Source organism: Lycorma delicatula, chromosome 2 (assembly GCF_047948215.1).
Source record: "Lycorma delicatula isolate Av1 chromosome 2, ASM4794821v1, whole genome shotgun sequence".
In the NCBI taxonomy this organism is placed as follows: domain Eukaryota; kingdom Metazoa; phylum Arthropoda; class Insecta; order Hemiptera; family Fulgoridae; genus Lycorma; species Lycorma delicatula.
Genome location: NC_134456.1, coordinates 213,491,257 through 213,507,357, shown reverse-complemented (window position 1 = coordinate 213,507,357; position 16,101 = coordinate 213,491,257). Strand labels below are relative to the sequence as shown.

At 30.0% G+C, this 16,101-nt stretch overlaps 2 protein-coding genes across 4 annotated transcripts in view; both read left to right on the top strand.

The window, feature by feature from the left end:
• LOC142319635 (sodium leak channel NALCN-like) overlaps window positions 1-16,101 on the top strand; it is a 118,994-nt gene that overhangs the window by 51,162 nt on the left and 51,731 nt on the right. The gene's annotated exons all lie outside the window — the stretch shown is intronic.
• LOC142319634 (sodium leak channel NALCN-like) overlaps window positions 1-16,101 on the top strand; it is a 176,202-nt gene that overhangs the window by 126,427 nt on the left and 33,674 nt on the right. Inside the window, exons 6-7 of the mRNA XM_075357146.1 lie at window positions 3,686-3,731; window positions 11,977-12,101. The gene's annotated coding sequence lies outside the window, so the exon portion shown is untranslated. The remainder of the gene's footprint in view (window positions 1-3,685; window positions 3,732-11,976; window positions 12,102-16,101) is intronic.

The following is a 16,101-nucleotide window of genomic DNA, read 5'->3' as shown; positions in this document are numbered from 1 at the left end:
CCATAGAAAAAATGTATTAACATACATAAAATGAGTATAAAAAATACTATAAGAATCAGTCATTCACTAGTATTTAAAAAAAAAAAAATTAAATTTTGTTGACATTGTCAACAAAATTGCAATTTAAACATTTTTTAATTAAAATGAAAAGTACAAAAAATTTAACTTCTGATTTTTTTCATATTTTTGTTATTGTTATTATTGAATTACTATTTATTGCTAAAATTTTTTTTCTAAGGTTAGTAAGTATTGATAAATCAATATATTTATATTTAAGAAAAAAAAATTGTAAAAGATATGTATATGAAGTCGGATTCGAACCGATGTGCCTTCCCCTTGTAAGATCCAAATATTTCTTTAATTAAAATTTTATTTGGTTATCACTCTGGAACCAGTGAAAATAAGTACCACTTATAATATATCGTTGAAAAGCTCTCAACGAGGGCTTTTTACTGCAGTTAAGAAAAAGTCCAAAATTCAAATTTATTTAGAGGTGTGAATGTATAAACATTTTTCGCCCAGTCGATTGCAATGAAAAGGGGAGCTGCACAACTAGATGTTACAACAGTTCTAAATACATTTCAACATTCTACGGCTAAACGTTTTTAAATTATGCGAGATACATACGTACGAATGTTCGTATTACGCCGAAAGTAATCAAAATGGATTCAGGGACGCTCAAAATGGATATTTCCGTTGAAATCTGAAAACCGAAATTTTTCGTGATCACCATACTTCCTTTACTTCGTACAAGGAAGTGAAAATGTATCGTTTTAATATTTTAATTAGTACTAATAGGAAGAAAAATCAGAAATAGTTTGTGAATATTTATCCGGATTCGTAATCGAAATTATATTTTTTAAATTTTAGAATATCTTTTTCTTATTCCTAGTTCTAAACTTATATTAACAGATTTTATTTATTCATTAAAATCCTCTTTTCTTGTCCCAAACTAATTTTAATGATTCTTTATGTTGTCCATTTTTCCCCTTTAATTTACTTCTCAAATTAATAAAATTCTGCAAATTCTGGTACATTATGTTCATTAATATTAATAATCAATCCCTTCTTTACTTTCTCGGTCATATTTTAATACCTTTGTTTTATTCAAATTATTTTCAACTGAATTTTTCTCCCAAAAATAAAAACGTCCCATTAAGTATATTTATCTGATTTTTTTCATTACAATAACTAAAATAACAATTTTGACACTAAAATAGCAATGTTGGCAACGAATATTTCCATTTTTATTTTCTCTCTTGGATGATAGTCACTTTGCTTTCAAATTTGTCCTTAGATTTCTGTATTAATTCTTCCTTACACAAAATGAAAAGAAATAGAAGTAGACTGTCCTTACAAAAGAGTAAAGTAACACAACGAAATAGTCATATAGGAAAATGGAACTTTAAGGGAATAAGCCAAAAGGATATTGGTATTTATGGCATAAGGTAATAAATTATGTATAGTGAATTCGTGAAGAATTTAATGATGGTGATAATTATTTTAATTCCAATAATTCTAAAGCAAATCTCGCAGGATCAGAGAATATTTTTGTACAATGCATTTTTTATAAATGGTGCATAATCATTTTTAACCTTCTGGATATTACTTGTGTTTTTACTTCTCCAAACTGATAAAAATTCAAGATAGTCGTTCTTAAGTGACATTATAAATATTTTTTTATGTCCGCCCTCGTGTACATATGGTTGACTTCATCCACTTGCAACATGCTAATATCTATTTTTTCTGATAAACTAATTACATTTTTATGGAGTTAAATATTTCTGTATGTTATATAAAAATATGTTTATAATTGAGTTGATAAAATTTCAGGAAATTGCTGTATTTGTCGGTCTGTCGAATAGTATTCTCCGGCCTGAGTCTGTACAAGATTACACCTCATTTGCATATCATACATATAATACTCATCTCATTGGGCCATAGGTGAGGGGTGGAGGTGGTTGCTTATTGTTCACTAGTTGAAGAGATTGCAACGTACACATAAGGAAAGAAAAAAGAAATATTACAATTGTTTACATTATCCAATCAAAATTTCTTAAACATTAAAATGATATCGAACACTGAAATATGATGAACAAAATTAAAGGAAAATCCTTCAATTTTACATGACTTCTTTCCTTTAGATTCTTTTATGCCGAACTACTTGTGGTCAACGTGTTATCAATAAAGCAGCTACAACCTTTCCACTTAAATTAATTGATTTTAGGTTTAAATGTTACTAAAAGATATGAACCCATCATTAATCAAACTGTGTCGATAAGAATTAAAATGACAATTTTTTTTTTAAACAGAATTCATTAGCGGTGATATTTCCTATTTATTCAATTTTTGAATCGTTATTTATTTGTTAACGTCAGTTTTTATGATATTTAAATTAAATTATTTTGTGTACAAAAGAGCTGTATCTTCACAGTTTTGGAAAGTTATAAAATAAAAATCTACTTTAGAACCACATTAAAACACACATACAGTAGGGAACAGAGAGAAATGAATAATTGTATTTCCATAATTTTCAGCTACTACGACCGGTAGCCAATCCAAAAACCATCCGTGTAAAACACTACCTCTAACCATCGCAGCCGAAAAACGTTAACTCCAGTCATCTCTGAAAGATTTGACTGCTCTTTTAGACAGGAAGAAATCAACAGATTCATATGCTGATATATGTTTTCATGAAGTACTTTTTCAATAATATTACTTTTTTCAGACAGTTCTTTTCAGAAGTTTTTTTTTATGAAGAGATGAGGTGAAAATTTTAGGCAGACCAAGCCTGATCAGAATTCGAGCCTCCAGGTGAAATACAGAGGCCTAATATTCTTTCGCGATGGTCGATACTATGTTTGGATTTTAAAAGTAAAACTACTTCTTGACTAAGTTCATATTTTATTGGTAAAAAACACCGTTGAAATATGCCAAATTGAATTTCAATATTCTTAAGGTGAAAAATTTCTGAATCTTTAGATTCTATCTTTTCTCTAACAACAAATGTTTGAACCTAAGTCGTAGAATTTCAACCCACCGGGTTGGTCTAGTGTTGCTCGTCATTGCAAATCAGCTGATTTTGGAAATCGAGAGTTCCATGGTTCAAATCCTCGTAAGAACAAGTTACTTTTATACGGATTTGAATACTAGATCGCGGATACCGGTATTCTTTGGTGGTTGGGTTTCATTTAACCACATATCCCAGGAATTGTCGACCTGACACTGTAGAAGACTACTCTTCATTTACATTCATACATATCATCCTCATTCACCCTCTGAAGTAATACATTTCGGTGGTTCCGGAGGCTAAACAGAAAAAAAAGACATAGAATGTTGAATATGAAAACACAAAACTAGGAAGAAGTTAAGTATAGAAAGTTCCTTTACAGCTCAAATGGATAAATTTATTCCAGCCTCCTTAATCAGTAATGTATTTTCTACTATATACCGTTTCTAAAATGTTTAAATATTTCTTTTAAAGTGGATAATTTATAAATAAGTTGTTCGTTGAGATGTTGTTTAAGTTATAAGTTTAGATGTTAATTAAGTTATATGTTGGATTAAGTCATATGTTGGAATTATATGAAAAATATTACACCCAACTCGTAATTTAATCATACGTTTTTCAAATATTAGTTATAATATAGATTATTCCTTAACAATAAATTGTTTTCTGTTACAGGTGAGTGTTGATTTTTGTGAAACGTTTTATAAGTTTGGGTTTTGAAGTGAGTAAAAGAATTATTTTTAACATTTTCTTTAGTAAATTTTGTAATTTTTTTTTAAGGTGCAAGTATTAATTTTTTCGTATATATTATGATGTTCTAAATATTTGTAACTACATTTATTTATTTTACGTTTTGTATCCGACTAACTTTAAAATTTGATTTTTTTTCCTGCTAGATACAAAATATTATAATCTTACAAAAAAAATTGGAGTACAATAAATTATTAAAAATATTTTTCGTCTTAAATTATTCTTAAAAAAAAATGAAATCAAACCTTGGCACTCACTTAGTATTTCCACGGATTATATCGAAATCGTATAGGCGTGAAAGCCTCAATCCGCAGATTATTTTAAAATAGTTAAATGTGTTTTACTCAGCTAAACTTATAATCTCGTAGACTTAATACTTGGCTTTGATTTCATTGTTTTTTACGATATGCTGATGAGGAAATTTTGAATTACAAAGCCTATATTTTTAAGATTTTATTTTAAGATTCAATTCTGTTTGCAATTATTGAAGCTTTTCAAAGTGGATTAGGAAACATAAATAGAAGTTTTTAAAAGACAAAAAATTACAATTGTTTAGATATAAGTTTGATGATTTTTAGTCTTGTAAATTAACAAATCTTTTTATTAATATTATTTTAATTTATGATGAAATAGTTATAATATTACTGAATGTTAAGAATTATTAAGAGTATTAAGAAGTAATAATAATTTTATTTTTGTGATCGCAGAAGTTAAATTTTAATTTGAGAGTACAATTTCGAGATACGCGAAATATCCCTTTGCGTACAAGAACGATCTCATTATGCTATAGTTTCTATTTTTATTAGTCTAATAACAATATAAAAGACGTTCCGACCAATCTTTTAAAATTAAATTAAAGGTTTTCCTTTTACAGAAACACTATACTATTACTATACTATTACTCTGTTGATGAGTTTTTAAATAATAGTAATTACGCGTAAATAAACTTGAATTATTTGCATGCTCGTTTAACGTGTACTTATACGTATAAGTACTGAAATATTTATTAATTAACGCCTTTAAAATGGCGTTTTATTGTGAACCGTTTATATTTATTTATTTATCTTCACATTACCGTATCGTCATAATTTCATAAAGCTTTTATTACATTTATTAATATGGTCTATAACCCCATACAGTTTTATATTTCGTAATACTACTATGATCAAGGTTTATTACGGTCCCTTGATCTTATTAGGAAACTGCTGGAGCATTTCCGTTTTATTACCTGTGTAATAACTCTTACCTACCTTTTCCTCACAATGTAATATAATTTGTAATTATATATAAAATACAGTGTGTGTATTTTCTGGATTCTAAAAGTAAAATTACTTGCAGGCTAAGTTCATATTTTATTGCTAAAAAAAAACCGCGAAGTATACCAAATTGAAATTTGAATATTTTTAATTAATTTGCAATATACAGTGTATATTGCAAATAACTTTTCCGAATTCTCATTTTTAGCTACTATATCATATGATTATTTTTAAACTTTTTTATTTTTAGTATACCTATTTACTCATAACTTTTTATTGTCTTCAGTTATCATCTTTTCTTGCCCATTTTAAGCAAGGACTGTAAGTAGATAAAATTGTTAATTTTTGGTTGAAAAAATAATTCTGATTGATCATGAATATAAACTACTCTTAGGTGTCAGTATATATGAGATCTATTCCTTTCATGTTTAAATGGTTTTCAAATTTTCTATAGAACGAAACACGATAATGACGTTTACTGTTAGGAAATAGACGTGCTAGAATAGACCATAAGAAACATTTTTGATCATCATTCTGTACATTTATTACAGCGTGTTTCTTAAATAAAGCTTTCGGTAATGGAAAATATGTACTGTTACCACCGTAAAGCGGATCGAATTCTGATACTGAAAGCTCCAATCTTAATATTTTATTCATAACCCAACCGCTTCCCATCTGAATAAACCTTTCAAAAGATTCGTTAATTTTTTCATAAGCTTCTAAATACTGTTCATTCAAATCGCTTGGATTTTCGCGTGCGTTTAAGGCGAATCGAGTGCTGCTATGAAAGTTAACTTCACAAAAATCACATTTATCAGCTACGCATCTCTGTAACTCAACAACAACGACGATATAATATTTAATATTGTTTCCTTTGTATTTTTCAGCTTGTAAACTTATAGCGTTAAATAAATATCTTTCATATCCATTAAAAATTCATAAATATCTACAAGATTTTTATCGCTAACATTCCACGATTGTTTTATTAGAAATCCATCTAATGCTTGTTTTATATCTGGAATTTCAATATAAATCATCAATTCAGAAACAGCTATTTTATTATTCAATTTATCTCGCATATTAAAATATTGTTCAAATATACTTTCAAAGGCCGTATCAATAGACGATTCATTTTCCGCGAAAAGTTTTATTTTTTCCAATTTGAATGATTTATAAAGAGTTTTTCCATAAGAAGTGAATAAACGTTTATTAAATTCACAAATTAATTGTATAGTAAATGTATTAGGAGTGTATTTCTTATATCATCAAACGTTCAATATCATCTTTTATATTATCTATAAATGTAATTAAATCGTACTTGTCAGACAGATTTTTATAACAAAATACTATTTTATTGGGGTCAGATAGGTTAGAATCGTTTGATAAATTAACTCGTTCGAATTTAATGTTCTCTTATTATAATATAAATAATTTTAATAATCATATCTTATTGATGTTAGCATTCACTGTATGTATATATAGCCATACAAAAGACTGGGGATTCCCCTGGATCTAGCGTTCACATTGAAAATTGCGCTGATAGATAATTTTATTTAAATACTAAACAAAATAAATTTATCAAAATTAATTAATGGTGATATGAATTAAAATTGCAAACTCTACCGACGGTTTAGTTGTCGGCTCTCCCCGGGCTGGCTTGCCTAAAAAAATATAAATATATTTGTTCTTCAGGCTATAGGGATGGCCGGACCTTTCGACGATCACCCACGGTCAACAGCTGCCGCAGGGACGCTGTTTGTCTGTCTAGTTGATTCAGCCTTATAGTATAGGGAAGAGAAAAAGCCAATCTATATGTGCAGCTATACGAACTAAGCGGTATATGTTATTGATGTTAGCATTCACTCTATGTATATATAGACATACAAAAGATTGGGAATTCCCCTGGATCTAAAGTTCACATTGAAAATTGCGTTGATAGATAGAATTGTATCGCTACTTTAACATGAAAATTGTATAAGTCAAACACAGTTGGTATAAATCGTTCTTTAATTCTTTAATGTATAGCGAAAACGACCCTGAGGTTCTGCGCCACTTGTCTGGCCAACCAGTCCTGAGAATTGGAGCACAACCTCAGGTTTATATACTACTCCTTATTGGCTTTCTGCCCGCTGGCTGAAAGATATTAATATTACCTTTAATAACTGTATCATAGGTGCTGAATGTCTAATAGAAAAACGCAAACATATTGCAACATCATTTGTCTCTACTATTGAATTTGAATACACAAAATGATTTTCAACACTACATACTATAAATCACACTTTTAGTTTTTGTTTCAGATTTATTCATAATGCCAAATCAAGACAGTCAGAATGAATTTCTGGTCCTTTAACTACTCAGGAACTAAACCACGCTCTTACCTTTTTTATTCAACAATCACAACACATGCATTTTAATGACAAATTAAATCTTAAAAACAATCAAACTCTATCTAAACAAAGCAAACTTATATCACTTGATTCATTTCTGAATAATTCAGGCATATTACACGTAGGTGGCAGACTGCAACACTCTCTGTTACATTACAAACTGAAACATCCTATGTTTTACATCCTAATGCTAACATCACAAAACTAATCATTAATACTGAACACTTGCGACTCTTGCACGCTGGTGTTCAACTTATTCATCATTCGTAACGACAAAAATATTGGATAATAAATGGCAAGAAAGTTATTTCCTCTATCATTCGTGAATGCACGATATGCTTTCGATATATTGCAAAAATCCAAGTACAACAGCTTGGTCAGCTACCATGTTTCAGTCTTATTCCTTCCCAATCATTTTCTGCTTGCACAGTCGACTGTGGCAGTCCAATTATGATTCGTCTTGGCAGGCACAGGTCTAAAACATTAAGTAAAACATATTTCACTTTTCATATTCCTCACCACTAAAGCTATTCGTTTAGAATTAATTTCACCTCACAGTCTTTTATAGCAGCACTTAAAAGATTCAAATCATGTAGAAGCATTCCCACTCAAGTCTTTTCTGATAACGGTTCCAGTTTTCCTTCCGCCAAAAATATTCTTTGTAATTTGTATCGATTTTTAAATTGAGAAACTTAAAATCAGACATTGGAGCATTTTCTACAATACAAGGTATTACTTGGTCATTCATTCTTCCCTCTTTACCCCATTTTGATGGTTTTTTGGAAAACGCAATCGAAAGCGTTAAATATCATACGCGTCGTATAATAAAACAAAATATCCTTAATTTTGAAAAATTATGCACAATGTTAACACAGAATGAAGCTAATAATAATGTTCAATACTATGTAATGAAAAAGAAAGAAAGACCTTAGGAAGCAGTACAAAAGTGGCTTCACAACCGATTGAAAACCTTCTTCTTGGAAGGAATACACAAGATTGTGGACTGCTGGATCATGTGCATTGACAAGAGAAGTAACTATATTGAAAAATGATGTACGTGTGCACCCCTTTGTGTTAATAAATTGTAAACCAAAAGTGTAGATAATTTTTGACTTTCCCTTGTGTTTATCTATAGTTATCTTATTAGTTTGCTAATAATTAATTTGATTTCCTTTATTTACTCAAAATGGTGATTAAGTAGGATGCATAGCGTGAAATATTTGGTAACGTATGTGAATAACGAACTGAGCCTGTTAGATGTCATTGTCAAACAGATTGTATATATCCTGATGAGAGACTAGTCCCTTGTGAAGCCTGCATGTATTTTCAAGAATAAGTAGAACCCTTTGCCATCCTTACTATACTTAATGCTGTCATTCTTTAATATCATACATTATGTATAATACTAGTCAGCTCGGGGCTTGCATAATTCACTCAACCGTCTACACCTGGACCCCTGTGGTCAGGCAAACCCCAGAGCTGATTCAGGGCCACAGAGCATGCCATTACCGTCTTGCAAGGGAATCCTGACCCCTGAGTTTCCACAGGACTCACTTCACATACTGTTTCAGTCCAGTCAGAGGGCTCTTCCCCCTGGACCCCCCGTAATATTCATTATCCTCATGGTTGTGAGAATAATACTGAAAAATAACGATTAAAGTATTCAAGCTGTATAGAAACCTGAAAAAGAAACTAAATTACAAAAGACAAGATAATAATAGTAACTAAAGCACACACATTATTGACGATGAAAAATTTGTAACTTATTTCGTTGCTGGTGATAGAAATATAAAAATGAAATAAAAGAATTAATCTTTTTTTAATGTAATGAATAACTTTAATTCACAACTTCATTCCCAAGGGTGCTAGGGTCTCAGTCTGTGAGTTAAAACCTTTCCTGGGATAACATGAATACATCATGCAAATTTCAAAGCAGTTAGTTGGTTCTCACATGATGCGAGAACAAACAAACTAACTTTCGGCTTTATATATAAGATATTATTTACATAATACATCTTCTATGATTTATATAATATATTATTATTTGAGGCATATCCAGAAAGTAAATACTATTTCCTTCTACCACCTTACAACACTGTGATCATAGCTGTGAGCATGCATGCCATATTCTCTGATTCGTCGGCTTTCGATAGATGCCATTACAAATACAACAACATTTATTTATAGTTGATTAAACTTTGTATAAAACGTTCGAGTCAGTCAGTAATCCCACTGATTGTAAAATTAGGGCAGTTATCCAATTTTTAAACATAACAAATATCAAACAGCAGATTAGTAAAGTTAATGGTGAGAAAGCTATGAGTGATGGAATGGTTAGAAAGTGGGTGTGACAGTTCAGTAAAGGATGCAGTATTGTGTAGGACAAGGAAAGGTGTGAGTGCCCTTCATCCTGAATGAATTGGTTATGTGATTGGATGAAAAAGTTTAATAAAATGTATGGTTTACAATTTCTTTGTTATGCATTGAGTTCCCTGAAATTTCACAAATCGTTTTATTTGAAATTGTAACACAAAACGTAGGCTACTACAAACTCTGCTCTTGTTGAGTGCCGAAAATGTTGATGATGGCTCACAAAATCAAGCAGTTAGACTGTGTTCATTCTTTTCTTACCCGATACGAAAGTAAAGTGATGATTTTTTTTGAGCCAAATTGGTGCTGAGTGACTACCATTTGTTTTTCCATCTCAGCAGTCTCTTATTGGTCAGTGGCTGTGAAAATGCCAATGTAAAAAATGCTGTAGGACATTGGTTGTCTTCCCTGTTAGTGCTGTTCTTTGAGGAAGGAATGAAAAAACTGATTGCTAGATATGAAAAGTGCCTTAATATGATGGAAATTATGTGAAAAAGTAGTTAAGATATGCTCTTCCATGTAATAATAAAGCTATTCTACTGAAAATTATGTTACTTTTTTATAGCAAAATAGTACTTACTTTCTGGATATTCCTCTTATTTGTTATATACTGTTACTTATGAGAGTTTTATAACCTTCTAAAGTAGTCAAATTTAATTGTAATCGTTAAATTCAACACATACAAAGTGCACTAGGAAAGTTTTGCAGTATAATTTTAGTTTTTATTATTTTTCAGTGCAATTTCCACCACATGCTACACACTTCTCCATCCTTCAAAGAAACTCTGCCATGTTTTGTCAGAGATCTGGGCACATTCATCATCCCAAGCCTTTAGGATGTAATCATCGCTTGTAAATTGTCTCCTTTTGTCTGTTTTTCACCTGGTGGAACAGTGTGAAGTCAGATGGAGTGAAGTCAGGTCTGTAGGAGGGTGCTCTAATAATTTTATTCCAGTGCTGGCCAAATACTCAGAATAAAATTTGGAGCAGTATGCTGGAGCATTATTATGGTGAAGAATCCATGTCACCATCCTTGAATTTTGGTGCAACTTCTTGGGAGCTTCAACAACTTTAGGCAGCATCTTCGATATACCACTTCCCTGTAACTCTCTTCTGAGTTTCCAACAGAACTCCCTTTAAAACTCCTTTCACACTAAAAAATACAGCTTTCATTCTTTTCTTCACTGATGGATTTTCAAACAGCCACGGGGATCTCCTCATCTTCATACACCTACAGGTTGTTCTGAGCCTTGGTCAGGGGTATCATAATAGTATAGGCAAGTTTAGTTACCTGTTACAGCACTGTTCACGTACAAGATTTCCCATTTTCAAACTTGGGGTAGCTTTTCTAACTTGAAGGTGATGCGGCAGAATAGAACAAACTGCTGGTGCATTAATGCCCAAGGACACCTCTTGGTGGTAGGTCATATGATTGTCTCAAGCAATTTTCATGCTGCAGCAATAGTTGACCTGACCTTGATGCATCCTGAAGGATGAAATATCCTCTTTCAAACTCCCACTACCAATATTTAGGGAAATATTGTTGTATAATGAGGACAATACTCCAAGCATAGGAGTCATTTTCTCTAAACACTTGCAAACGTTATATTTAAAAATTGCCCAGTATTCAGATTTTGACTGTGGCAACTTCACAGTCTCTTTTCACTAAAACAGCAAAAAAGCAATTGACACAGAGATTAGAGCAACTATAGTGCAGTTTGGGACCTGTCTAAACATATGCTAACTTTCAACCACCTGTGATTATCAGCTCCATCATATTGCAAAATTTTCCTAGTGCCTTTTATATTATCAATTTTACAACTTCAATATATTTCTGATTGTTTAATTTTTGTTTTTAATTGTAAATTATTAATCATAATTGTAATTATGAATTAATAACTGCAATAATAGCATCTAAAAATGGTATTTTTCTTTCATATTTTTAAATCCAGTTACAGTGTACCAGTTGAAGTAGTGAGACATGTTCCTTTCTCTTCCAGAAAACAAAATATGAGTATTTATATAAGTAGTGTTACTTAAAAATAAATTCTGTTTAAGAACATATATCAGTTTTATTTGGCAACTAAATCAATCTTTAGATAAATACAAGAAAATATATTTCCAACTAAATGATTAATATTAATAGCTTAGGTTTGTAAAATTTGTTTTGTTATATTGAAACTGTATCTGCTTCTTTTTAGACATCTGCTACCAGTTCATTGAAAATTCAAGTACCTTTTGCAGTTTTAAGTGATGTTATTGAATTCATTTAAACTGATGTAGTATCTAAACTTCATACATCTGATGATCTTGAACATATCTGCAGGTAATTTTTACATACAATTCTTTTATCAGCGTATTTTTTATTATTAATTGAAAGTGTGTATTTCCCTCTTCTTTAGAATGAATTTTACTTTTTTTATTAAAATGTGTGTCACATAATACTGATGATACAATTAGTTAGTTTTCTTCAACATAGTCTTGTCTATCATTAAAAGTATAATTATTGTAAGGGAGAGTATATATTTTTTTGAAAGAAATCTTTATTCAAGTTTTCATTTGTTTCCAGTGTTGTTCCCAAGTTTTATGAACTTAATCTTGTAAAATTGCCTTTCTTAACTATTATTAGTTTAACTAAAACCATTAATTATGAAAAAATAGGTAATTAAAACTCAATATAATATTATCTCCTTAATTCAGTGATAAAAGCCTCTTGGCTTTGATGTAATAATATTCCACCATTACTTTTGCAAACTGTTGTTATGTGCAAATTTTCTAGGTTAGTAGTTTTTGATGCTGTCCCTCCCTCATTGTGTTATTGGTTTTTAATAACTACATATTCTGGGTCTGGCAGTCTGTGGGTATAATAGTCTACAGGTCTGCTTATTGCATAAACAAGGATGCAGTTACTTGTAGTCTTGAAATCAGGAAGTCTACACTATATATCAGAAGAATTTTTTGTTTTATGAATCAGTCAATCAATTCAGTAGTGCGAGTAAAGTTTAGAACAGTCTTGTGATTGATGAGATAAATTTTATTTATACAAGAATTAGAATATATTTCCTCTTCAATATATAATCTATAATAACTCAAAAGTGGTAATGCATTAATCTTACTTAAAATAATTCTATTCATATGAATAATCAACAACATTGTGTAGTACACTACACTAAGTAACTATGGAAAATGTCTTATCTGCCGTAGTATATACCTGAAAAATAAAATAAAACAACCAAAAGAATTCAAACTTACAATAACAATAATTCTAACATAAACATTTCCATTCCATATGAAAAATTAGAGGATTATAAGCTGCTAAACCCTTAGAAATACAGTAGTATAAAAATTCATGTGTCTTTCACATAAGTAACTAGATAAGAAAAACAAAAACAAATAATTATGCCCTGTAAATTTATATGGAAAAATAAACACAGAATAACAAATAATATTATTAAAAAATGAACTAAAAATAATAAAAGACCAAAAAATATCATTGTTGAAAACAAGATAAAAAGAGTTATGTACTACATGCAAAGGATACAAAACACCCTCTACTTGAAGGGTTCCATAACAAAAATTTTCACAATATTTAGCAGAGATTAGATCGTTATTAAGGCCTCACAGTCAATAAAACCACATGCGAGTGTAAACAACTACAGTACTTCTTAATCCTCATATTAAATAGCTTAATTTTAAATAAGTGTAATTGCAGCAGGTGTTGCATTATAGAATTTAGGTTCTAAAAATAAAAATGATATTTGGAAAAATGAAGTGGTAGGTGTTGGGTTCTAAATAAGATTGCAGATCTGGTCCAAACTGTTACATTATCGACTACAGTCTTGAAGTTACCATTCATGGTAAAACATTTGGTAAGGACTTTTAAAAAAAATACACATATTTTGTAGGAGATTTTTTAATTTAATATAAAAGTGATGTATGTATATGTATGTATAATATAAAATACGCATATGTATAATATAAACATAAGTCCAGAAGGGTTTCTTGCCATTATATAAACAGATTACTTCTATTGAATCACAAGCGGTTTGATATGAAACTGGTAAATTCTGCACTGACCAAAAATCCCATAATTCAACCTGAATGTGCAAATACTAAGTAGATATTTCTTAGCAGTTAATCAGGACAAAGTTGCATTAAGAAATAATGTAAATTACATATGAGCCTTAATAGATTCTTTCATAGTGCGTAATATGATTATTTCGTAATGTCCTATCATATCTACCAACAACCTCAAATATTTAATTTGTTCAACTTTACATGTAGAATCATATAAAAAAGAAACTCTATATCGTACTTAAATCGTGTTAGTAGTCGATTAAAAATGTATTAGAAATGAAAAAATTTAAGAAGATTGTTTTAAGCTTTCTTTCTTTTTCCTGTTTAGCCTCCGGTAACTACTATTTAGATAATACTTCAGAGGATGAATGAGGATGATATGTATGAGTGTAAATGAAGTGTAGTCTTGTACATTCTCAGTTCGACCAATCCTGAGATGTGTGGTTAATTGAAACCCAACCACCAAAGAACACCGGTATCCACGATCTAGCATTCAAATTTAGCTGATTGTTTTAGCTGTATTCACTCAACATATCATAGTGAACTACATCAATCATAGTGCCTTGACTGAATAAATTTGTGCAGATATCATTAATTATTGACCCATATGCAACAGCCATATCATCAGTAAAGGCAGGCGAATAATTAAAACAAAATGAGTAAAAATCATTAATGGAAAAGTAGAAATAAAATTGACCCCAAAACAGACCTGTGGAAAATGTTTCATATATTTCCTTAAATTCACTTCCTTCATTATTTACCGTAAAATATTTTCCTGTCATCAAGATATACCATGAACCAGCTGAACAGCAGCCCTATGATATCTGAATTTTTACTTCTTTAACGATATGTTGTTAAAGAAATAAACTATATCAGAGGTCAGAAGTTAACCTTATCAGAGGCCTTTCTTATTTAAATCATTCAGGATCCTTTTAATTTCTAAGTGACTAAGCAGAAAAATTCTGAAGCTATTTCAGTACTGCAACTAGAACAAATCCATACTGGTCGTTGACAAAATATTTATTGTTTTTTCAAAAATTCTAATATTCCTAAACTAACTTTTTCAAATAATAATTTAGTTTTCATTCTTTTTGTAAAAACAGATGATAGTAATATAACAGGAATAATCTTAGAAAATTTTAGTGCACTCTTCTCTAAAATTAAATACTTCTTTCAAGATTGGACAGATTTCATCTGAGACATTTAGTAACTGGAGAAGTAGCTTTTTTATCATTAGTAGACTTACTCAAACTAAGAGTTTATTAATTTTTTAATTTAGAATTCAGAAAATTAGCTTACTTATATATGTTTTAAAAATATAAAATAAATTTGTTCACTATACACTCAAATTTATTCTCCCTCTCTGATACTAATTTTTTTCAATCTCACCCTTGTTCATTCATTAATTAACTCTTTTTTAATTTTCTAACCCTTTGATTCAGAGTATTTCTCAATACTCATTCTCTATTTACACATTTTAAAGTATTATTTTTTTTTTAGTACTCATCGCCTCTATTTTTTTTTTATACTACCTTCTCAATGCCTCAGCCCTGATCTAACACAAGGGATGATTTATAAAGTTTAGCATCAGTCTAGCTTTAAAGCAAGTTTAATATTGTGTTAAAAAAATAAAATTACCAAAGAAAATTCAACAATGTTGCATTCAAAGATTCAGGCTCGTATAACTGACCTTGCAATGTATCTGCTCATATGAAGAAAACAGATATTCATTTCAAATAATTAGATCGTTTAAAACAAATGAAAATTTACAGACTGAAAGAAGACCAATTTTTCTTTCAGATAAGTCATACATTCTCTTAATTCAGGTAAAATGTTATTTATGGTAGTACTGACATTAATATTCGTTAATGTCAACAAAAAACTTGTATCCTAAGATAATATAGGTGCACACTGCTAGTACTACAGGCACTCAATTCAACTTTTGAATGCTTTTTTATTTTAAATTGAACCAAGGGCAAGGAAAATACGGGAAGTACATGAATGCTGAAAATTACAGAATAGCAAAATCAAAGTTAATATTAAACCTCTTCCATCTCATTAAATTTTGCTAATTTACAATACTCATTATCATAGCATAATATTGCTAAATTTAAATTGCAGAAAATAAGAACATTAGAATGGCTGCAATGTAGAAATATTCTCTGTTCAGCAAAAATATTAAAACTGAACAGTTAGTGCGATTAAATCACGGTTCTATGAAAAGTATTATTTTGATAAAATATTGGAGG